The sequence below is a fragment of the Mastomys coucha genome, unplaced genomic scaffold (genome assembly GCF_008632895.1).
Source record: "Mastomys coucha isolate ucsf_1 unplaced genomic scaffold, UCSF_Mcou_1 pScaffold5, whole genome shotgun sequence".
In the NCBI taxonomy this organism is placed as follows: domain Eukaryota; kingdom Metazoa; phylum Chordata; class Mammalia; order Rodentia; family Muridae; genus Mastomys; species Mastomys coucha.
Window position 1 is genome coordinate 90,282,403 of NW_022196911.1, and position 8,620 is coordinate 90,291,022.

General features: G+C 46.9%; 1 protein-coding gene and 1 long non-coding RNA gene across 2 annotated transcripts in view; one reads left to right on the top strand and one right to left on the bottom strand.

Annotated features, from left to right (window-relative positions):
* Positions 1–8,620, bottom strand: part of Abcc3 (ATP binding cassette subfamily C member 3) — a 50,879-nt gene that overhangs the window by 34,393 nt on the left and 7,866 nt on the right. The gene's annotated exons all lie outside the window — the stretch shown is intronic.
* The window catches only part of LOC116077912, a 6,231-nt gene continuing 1,139 nt past the window's right edge, over positions 3,529–8,620 (top strand). Inside the window, exon 1 of the long non-coding RNA XR_004113372.1 lies at positions 3,529–3,688. This is a non-coding gene — a long non-coding RNA (uncharacterized LOC116077912). The remainder of the gene's footprint in view (positions 3,689–8,620) is intronic.

The window sequence follows — 8,620 nt, forward strand, 5'->3', positions numbered from 1 at the left end:
TTCATTGAGACATTAGGTCTCAAAAGATAAAGGTGGAGGACCTGCAAGATGGCTCAGCGAAGATATGAGCCACCAATCAAGACTTACAAACTGAATCCCATCCCCAGATCTACATGGGAGGGAGAGAACCAACTTCCTGCAAGTTGTCCTTTAACCTTCATATATGTACCATGACACTTGCACACACCCCTCAAAATAAATACATAAAATAAAGAAATGTACATAACAATTGACCCTGGGCCTCTGAATCCACATACAATAATAAATATATATAATATAATGTATATATATAATATCAATTATATAAATATCTCTGTGTCTATATTTCTTCATCTCATTTCAAAGCCAGGACAGTGCCAGCTACCCCTTACAGACACCCTCTACCTCCTTCCCTCTTTTTTCCTTCTCTTCTTTCTCTCATCCTTCTTCTTCTACTTTTACGTGTGCACATGCACATGTTCATGTATGTGAAGGTCTATATGCACGTATATATGCATACAAGCCAGAAGACAACCTAATGTCACCCCTCAGGCACAATTCCTAAGGTATCATCCACCTTTTTTGAGATAGGGTCTCTTACTGGCCTAAGGCTCACGAAGTAAGCCTTTCTTCACCACCCAGCCCTGGCATATATATAGGTGTGTATGTGTATGTGTGTGTGTGTACATGTGAATATATGTATACATATATACTCATACACAATACACACACACACACACACACACATATATATAACAGAGAAAAAATGGGGTGACAGTTCTCTGCCTCTACCTCCTTCTACCTACATAGAGGGATGTGAGATTCACAGGTGTTGGGGATTGGTTCTAATGCTTTGTCTTAATTCGGCTCCCAAAACCACATGGGAGTCTACATGTCCAGAAGCTGAGGGTCTTTGCCCCCAATTGATTTTCAGTTAATCAGTAAAGAGCCAACAGCCAGCAGCTGAGCAGGATGAAAGAGGTAGGACTCCCGGGCAAGAAACGCAGGAGAAGGAGCAGAATCGCCATGACATAGAAGCAGAGAGATCGGATATAAGAGCTGCAGGAGCGACATCATCCAGCAATGTAGGTGCAAAGGGAAAGTGGCCCCATAGGAGGGCTCCCCAGAAGGAAACAGGGCAGCAAAGATAAAATGAACCTTTAGAAAGTGTTAACTCAGGGCTGGTGAGGTGGCTCAGAGGTTAAGAGCACCGACTGCTCTTCTAGAGGTCATGAGTTCAAATCCCAGCAACCGCATGGTGGCTCACAACCATCCAGAATGTGATCTGATGCCCTCTCCTGGTGTGTCTGTGGACAGCTACAATGTATTTATATATAATAATAAATAAATCTTAAAAAAAAAAAGTGTTAACTCAGGAATACCAGAGGGGAGTGTGTGCTAGCCATGGGGAGGTTTGGAAGTGGCCAGCCATTGAGCTAGTCAAAGCATATCAAAAATATAAAGGTTGTGTGTGTGTGTGTGTGTGTACAATGTGTGTGTGCGCACGTGCATGCGTGCATGTATTTAACTTATGAATCCAGAGCTCTTGGGCAGGTGCAGAGCTGTGCATGTACCATCCTGGAGTCCAGAGCAGATTAACAATTTTCCACTACACAATGGTGCAAAGGTGTGAGTGAGAACTCTGCAAATTACAAAGTGAAGGGTAAGCAACTGCCCCTGTTCGCCCAGGAAGTGCCCTGAGTAGGCACCGCAGGCAGCTCAGGGTGGTGGGTCCCGCTCAAGTTCCAGCTTTTCCTTGGATTGTACCTAGGACTCCAAAGCTTTTGAAGCTAGATGAGGTAATAAACTCATGCACTAATGCTTTGCATTCAGACTGCTTCCTCCAAGGTGGCTAATGTGCTCATCTTCCCTTCTTCTCACAAAGGATTGGATGTAATTTACAAAAGGCCCCCAAAATACAAACAAATAATGAGAAAACCTGCCTCCATCCCATCCACCTAGAGACAATTGTTGCCTGAGGAAATCCCGCCCACCCTCTAACTACCATTTCATTTGTATGTGAGTTAAACATGCACATAAATCTGCTTTTCCTGAAGCAGATTAGTTTTCTGTTACTGGAATTGGAAGATTCTCTCACGTGTGTGTGACTCCAGGGGCTTGGCTGCTTCAGTTCTTTCAAATGAGATAAGAAAACACTAAGGGGTGCCCTATGGATTTGGGGGAGCCCTGGATGGGTCTGGGGAAGCTCTTTTTTTTTTTTAATTTTTCTTTTTAAAACCAAGTATGCTGGCCTGCACTTATAATGCCAGGGCTGGGAGATGGAGAAAGGCTTACTTGGTGAGCTTCAGGCCACTAAGAGACCCTATCCCAAAAAAGATGGAAGGTACTAAGTCATGGCACCTTAAGAATGACTTTGCAGGTTGTCCTCTGGGTTGCATGCAGGCATACATGTATGTGGACCTGCACACACATGAACATGTGCATGTGTACACACACGTAAAAGAAGAAGAAAAAGAGGAAGAGGAGGGAATGGGAGGAGGAAGAACATGGGAGGAGGAGGAGGAAGAGGAAGGAGAGGAGAAAGAGGAAGAAGAGGAGGAGTGTCTCTGTAGGGATGGCTGGCACTGGGCTGTCTTTGAAAGGAGATGGAGAAGCAAGCTTGGTGTCCAAGTTTCCCTTACATCTTCTCCTTCAGCACGGCCCATCCTGCAGCCACCCAGTCCCCGAGCTTTCTCAGACCCTGCAGGGAAAATGGCTTCAGCCATTCTCATGGTTCAGTACCCTTACCTCTTGGAAATGGCTCTTTCCTGGTCTCCCACTTCCTGGCAAGCACTTCTTACCAGTGTTTTTCTCTTTGTCTCGGTGAACTCATGCACATACCCTCAGCCCTTGGGCCGTTGCACATCATTGCTCACAGGCTGCACTGAGGAGCCCCGGAGTCAAGGCACTAGTTCCAGGCTCCTAGGCCAGTGCTCCTCAACCTTCCTAATGCTGCGACCCTTTAACACAGTTAGTTCCTCATGATGTGGTGACATCCCCCCCCACACACACAACCATAAAATTATTTTTGTTGCTACTTTATAACTGCAATTTTGCTACTCTTATGTATCGCTATGTAACTATCTGATATGCAGGATCACTTGAGACATTGCAGCCCACAGGCCGAGAAGCCATTGTCCTAGGGCCTGTGTGGCCTCTCCCCTTGCCTCTCAGACATTTCATCATCTACCCTCAGCTACCTCATGGTCAACACCTTTTATGACAAACTCGTTTATTTCCTGAAAGGAACAGTAAACCCCACCGGTGCTCCCTGTCTCTGTCAAAGCCACCACTAGGCTTCTACTTCCCCACGAAGCACCTCAGCTGGACCCTTGCTGGGAGGGGTGACTGGATAGGCAGGTGTCTGACTCTGGCTTTCACCTCTTTTCAGCCCAGTGATCTGATCGCTTGCTTCTAGAGGGCCTTGCCTCCTTCAGGGTTAAAGCTGTGATGATGATGATGATGATGATGATGATGATGACAATGACCTTGATGATGATGATGAAGATACCTCCAAGTGGGCCACTCCCACCTGGTCCCTCCCACTTACCCTCCAGTCATCACACCAGCTCTCGCCTCTCAGAGCCTGCCAAGGGTCTGAGAGGCTCTGCTCTCTTTTCTTTTGGCACCTCAAGGATGTGGGTGCTGGCCCTGCTCTTTCTTCACAGCCATGCCTCATGGTCTCCTAACTGGCTCTTTCTGTTGATGGGTGAGTACCTAGGCTCAGTCCTTCCTCTTCTCTACTGGGCTCACCCTCTGCTGATCTCTTTTGGTCTCATAGTTCCAGGACATGTAGATATCAATGACCTTCAGGCTCATCTCTCTAGCCCATTGTTCTTCAATCACCAATGCTATAATCAACATCTTAACTAGAAACCTCCATTCTACACACCCCGTAACCTGTACTACGTCCCGTCTCTCCGACCTGACTTCTAGAACCGTTCTCCTGCCTCGTGGCAGCCGCTGACACTTTTGCTGTCCCTGAGCACTTGCTAAGCAATTCCTGCCTCCGGGTCTTTGCACACATCATCCTCCTTTTCCAGAGCATTCTTCCTTACGTGCTTAAGTCTTTCCTTTTCAGTGAGGCCCATCATGACTCCCCCTGCGTAATACTAGCCTTCACCAGACTCCAAACACACACACACACACACACACACACACACACACACACACACACATTGAAGAAATGAAAACATTAACAAAGAAGATAATATGGGGCTGGTGAGATGGCTCAGTGGGTATGAGCACTGACTGCTCTTCTGAAGGTCCTGAGTTCAGATCCCAGCAACCACATGGTGGCTCACAACCACCCGTAACAAGATCTGATGTCCTCTTCTAGTGTGTCTGAAGACAGCTACAGTGTACTTACATATAATAAATAAATAAATATTTTTAAAAAAAGAAGATAATATGATACACTTCTTCTAAACCTTCAGTGGCTCACCATTACCTAGAAGACAAAATCAAAGTGTCTTCTTATAGCATGTAAAACCTCAGCGTGCCTTTGATCCCAGCACTTGGGAGGCAGAGGTGGGCGGATTTCTGAGTTCAAGGCCAGCCTGGTCTACAGAGTGAGTTCCAGGACAGCTAGGGCTACACAGAGAAACCGTGTCTCGAAAAAACAAAACAAACAAACACACAAACCTCAGCTGGCCTTGAGTGAGCTTAGGAACTTCCTAGGGGTCTGGGTTCTTCATCTGTGCTTCTAGAGAAACCTACTACACCCTGTTCCCCTTTCCTTAGCCTATTTTTCCCCTAATCATCTCTGGGTAGCCTTCTGTTCTCCAAGGTCCCAGTCACTGCTGCTTTTTCTTGAAATATAGCTTTGTCCCCTGTCACAAGCCAGCAAAGCTGCAGTGACTCTGTTGTTTATGGAGCCCAGACCACCCTCGTGGGCAGGTCCTGCAGGATTCTCCTCTCACTCTCTTCCTTCCTAGCCTCTCCGCTCTCTCCACTCTGAGCCCACTCTGAGGTTCCCACTTGGGCACCTAGACCGTGTCTGCTCTCTCTTGTTTCAACTCTGCAAATCCCAGCACCTCCACTGAGTAGTGCTGGGCAGGCTCGAGAGCAGTCTCTTCTGTCCCTGAGCATCTGTTCACATCTAGAATCAGCGCTTGTTGTGAGTGACACTTCTTGGAGCAGCTCTCCTGCCTTGGAGGATGCTTTGGAGAAAGTCCAGTGCTGCAGACACAGCAGCCTGGCAGCCTGTAGCCAGGACATTCGGCCCAGAGGCTCCTCCCTCAAGCCGAGCCATGTGTGCTTGGGTTAGGTAATCGTGGCACATGCATGTTGCACTCCAAATCCCTATACAGGATGTAGCTGGTATCCATTTATTCTTTATATTTCCCTTCCTCCCTCTCTCCTGTATTTCTTTCCTTTCTTCCTTATTAGGAAATCAACCCCAGGGACTTGCACATGTCAGGCAGGTGCTCTACCACTGAGCTACAAGATACAGGGTCTTTTGAGATAAGATTTCGCAATGTAGTTTGGGCTGGCCTCAGTCTCATGATCCTCCTGGTTTCAGTCTCCCATCACATACATATAACACCATGTCTTGCCCATTTTTTTCTTTTTTTTTCTTTCTTTTTTTTTTTTTTTTTTTTTTTTTTTGTCGAGTCAGGGTTTCTCTGTATAGCTCTGGCTGTTCTGGAACTCACTCTGTAGACCAGGCTGGCCTCGAACTCAGAAATCCACCTGCCTCTGCCTCCCAAGTGCTGGGACTAAAGGCGTGCACTGCCACCGCCCAGCTGTCTGGCCCATTTTATGTCTTCACTCAGACAGTATAAGCCGAAACCTCATACACTCCTGCCGAGCTTCTGCCTTGTCAGTCACCAGCTGGATTTAATACTAGCTCTCCTGATCATGGAGATCAAGAGGAAGGGAAGGCAGACTGCCTAGTCCTAGCTTTGTCTTTTCTTTTCCACTTCCCCCACCCACCACTGTCTTTCTTGTATTATTTTCCTTTTGAGGTAGGTCTCTAGTAACCCAGGCTGGCCTTAAATCCCTGATCATTCTGTCTCCACCTTGCAAGTACTGGAATTATGAATGTATATCACCACTCCTGCCAAAACTCATTTTAAAAGCATTTTTTAAAATTCAAGTGTGACATAATTATGCACATATCTCTGGAATAGAACCTTCCACAATCCCCCGCCCCTACACAGGTGTATTTAGCTGGGTAAACAGCATCCACATCAAGAGATATAGCACAAATGGCAGAAGATGCCCTGGGCCCTCTTCACCACTGTCCGCCACAGAGAACACACCCTAACCTCTCGTGCAATGGGTGGCCCAAGCCCAGCTTGCATCTCGCCATAAGTGAAACTGTACAGTGTCTGTTTGGCTCTTTCAGCTAACAAAGTGTGGTGGGATATTATTCTGGGGAGTCCGCCTTCAGTTCGGTGTGTTCCACGATGTGAACTTTCCATTGAGAACACACCCTATCTGTCTCCAGGAAGCTCCTAACTGAGACAAGCAGATCTTCTGGATCCCGGGTCACGGATTCTATACGAAGCCTCTAGGTATTTCAGCTGTGACTTTTGTCTTTGATTCTGGTCCTGGGGATTGAGCGAAGCATGCTAAGCCAAGGACCCCGATACCAATTCAGGTTATGAGTTTTTAAAGGACACCTATTGGGGACTAGGGAGATGGCTCAGTTGTTAAAGCACTTGCCACACAGGTGTGGGAACCAGAGTTCAAATCCCAGAATCCACATAAATGGAGGCACAGAAGCCACATCTGTAATCTTGGTGCTCCTATGGCCAGATGGGAGGTGGAAGCAGAGAATCCTTCAAAACGTGTGAGCTGGCTAAGCCTGACATACACTGCTGCAAACAAGATGGTGAAGACCAACACACCAGGTTGTCCTTGTATGTCCATATACGCTCCATGGTACACAAATGCATGTGCGAGCACACACACACACACACACACACACACACACACACACACACACTCCCCATAGCTACAAGCAAGCAAATGTTCTCCTTGCTACAGTTGTAACATACAGATATGAAAATGGGCGTATCTTTCAGTTCAATATGTACAAAGCTTTCAAAATTGAGTATTGAGGGTTGGGGAGATAGCTCAGCAGGTGCACATGCTACCAAGCCTGACAACCTGAGTTCAGTTCCCAAAAACACACATGGTGGAAGAAGGGAACCAAATCCTCTGACCGCCACACAGGTACCATGGCATGTCCCCAGTCCCACCAAGAAAAATTCCCTATATGTTGAATGAGTCATGTGTAGCCTCAGCAATCAGCTTGGTGAGGAGAACAAGGTGCTACAAGGCTTCTCCAGCTTGTTATTGCTGCCCTCAAAAAGCTACTATCCAGGGCTGGTGAGATGGCTCAGCAGTTAAGAGCACTGACTGCTCTTCCAAAGGTCCTGAGTTCAAATCCCAGCAACCACATGGTAGCTTACAACCATCTGTAATGGGATCTGATGCCCTCTTCTGGTGTATCTGAAGACAGCTACAGTGTACTTACATATAATAATAAATAAATTCTAAAAAAAAAAAAAAACAAGAAAGAAAGAAAAGCTACTATCCAGGGGCCAACTCAAAACAAGTTCCTGAGATATAAGACAGGGGTGTTGTTGGGTTCAGTTTACAGAGGAAAAATGAACCCCACCAGCTTTGGCAACAGCTTCAGGGACAGTTGACACTGTGGAACTAGGACAAATACCCTGGCTTTGGAGACGCCATGTGACTCCCAATGCATTCTCCCTCGGCACATTTACCAGAAACACTTTCCCCTGCATCTTGCAGATGTTTAGCGGGGTACCCCATGCCCTCCTCTTGTTCTCTCTTGATGCTGCACTCCCATCCATTCAACATTCAGCACAGGGCCAGGTGCCCTGGAGTAGAACAGAAGCTGTTAAATTAGTGATAAAGGATTGTGGGGTAAGAGAAACTACATAAGGGTGTAAGGGTCCGTAGTACATTAGGACACGTCACGGGCTCTAAGGCCAGGAAAGGAACCAATTTTGGTGTTGTCGATGTAGTATAGCTCTATCAGTCTGTTTGTTGGCCTGAGGCCAAGTTCTTGTGTAAGACGGGCTAGCCTTGAACTTATTATGCAGCCCTAGGCTGGCTTTGAACTCTTCATCCTGCTGCCTTCACCTCCCAAGTGTCATCGTTACAAGTGTGTATCATTAGTCTCAGTTCTGCCACTTCGGAAAGTAGGTGGTAGACAGAACACCAAGCTGCTGGGGACGTGATTCATGACATAAACACTGACGCTATAGATATAACCAAGTAACCTTGGAGATTGAGGATTGGGCAGTGGCTCTGGGCTCATGAAGGTCCTATCTGGGTGACTATCCTTGAGGGAGATGTGCTCTGATTGGGTACCGTCTCCTTGGAGACAGCAGGTACCTGTTCACTCCTGCATCCCAGACTATCCTCCCAGTGCTATTGCTAGAACATCTACAGGGCATATCAAACACTGCAGGGATACCTCCTCTTCTGCTCCCCGCCTGCCTTGGTGACTGACAATGCCTTCTTTCCTCCTCCCATCCCTCCTGATCTCTTCTCTACCCTTCCTCCTTCCTTCAGGACAGAATCTTCCTGGGCACCCCAGCTTTTCTCTTTCTCATTTCCTGAATCCTATCGATCAATAAAACCTGTCCAACCTCGC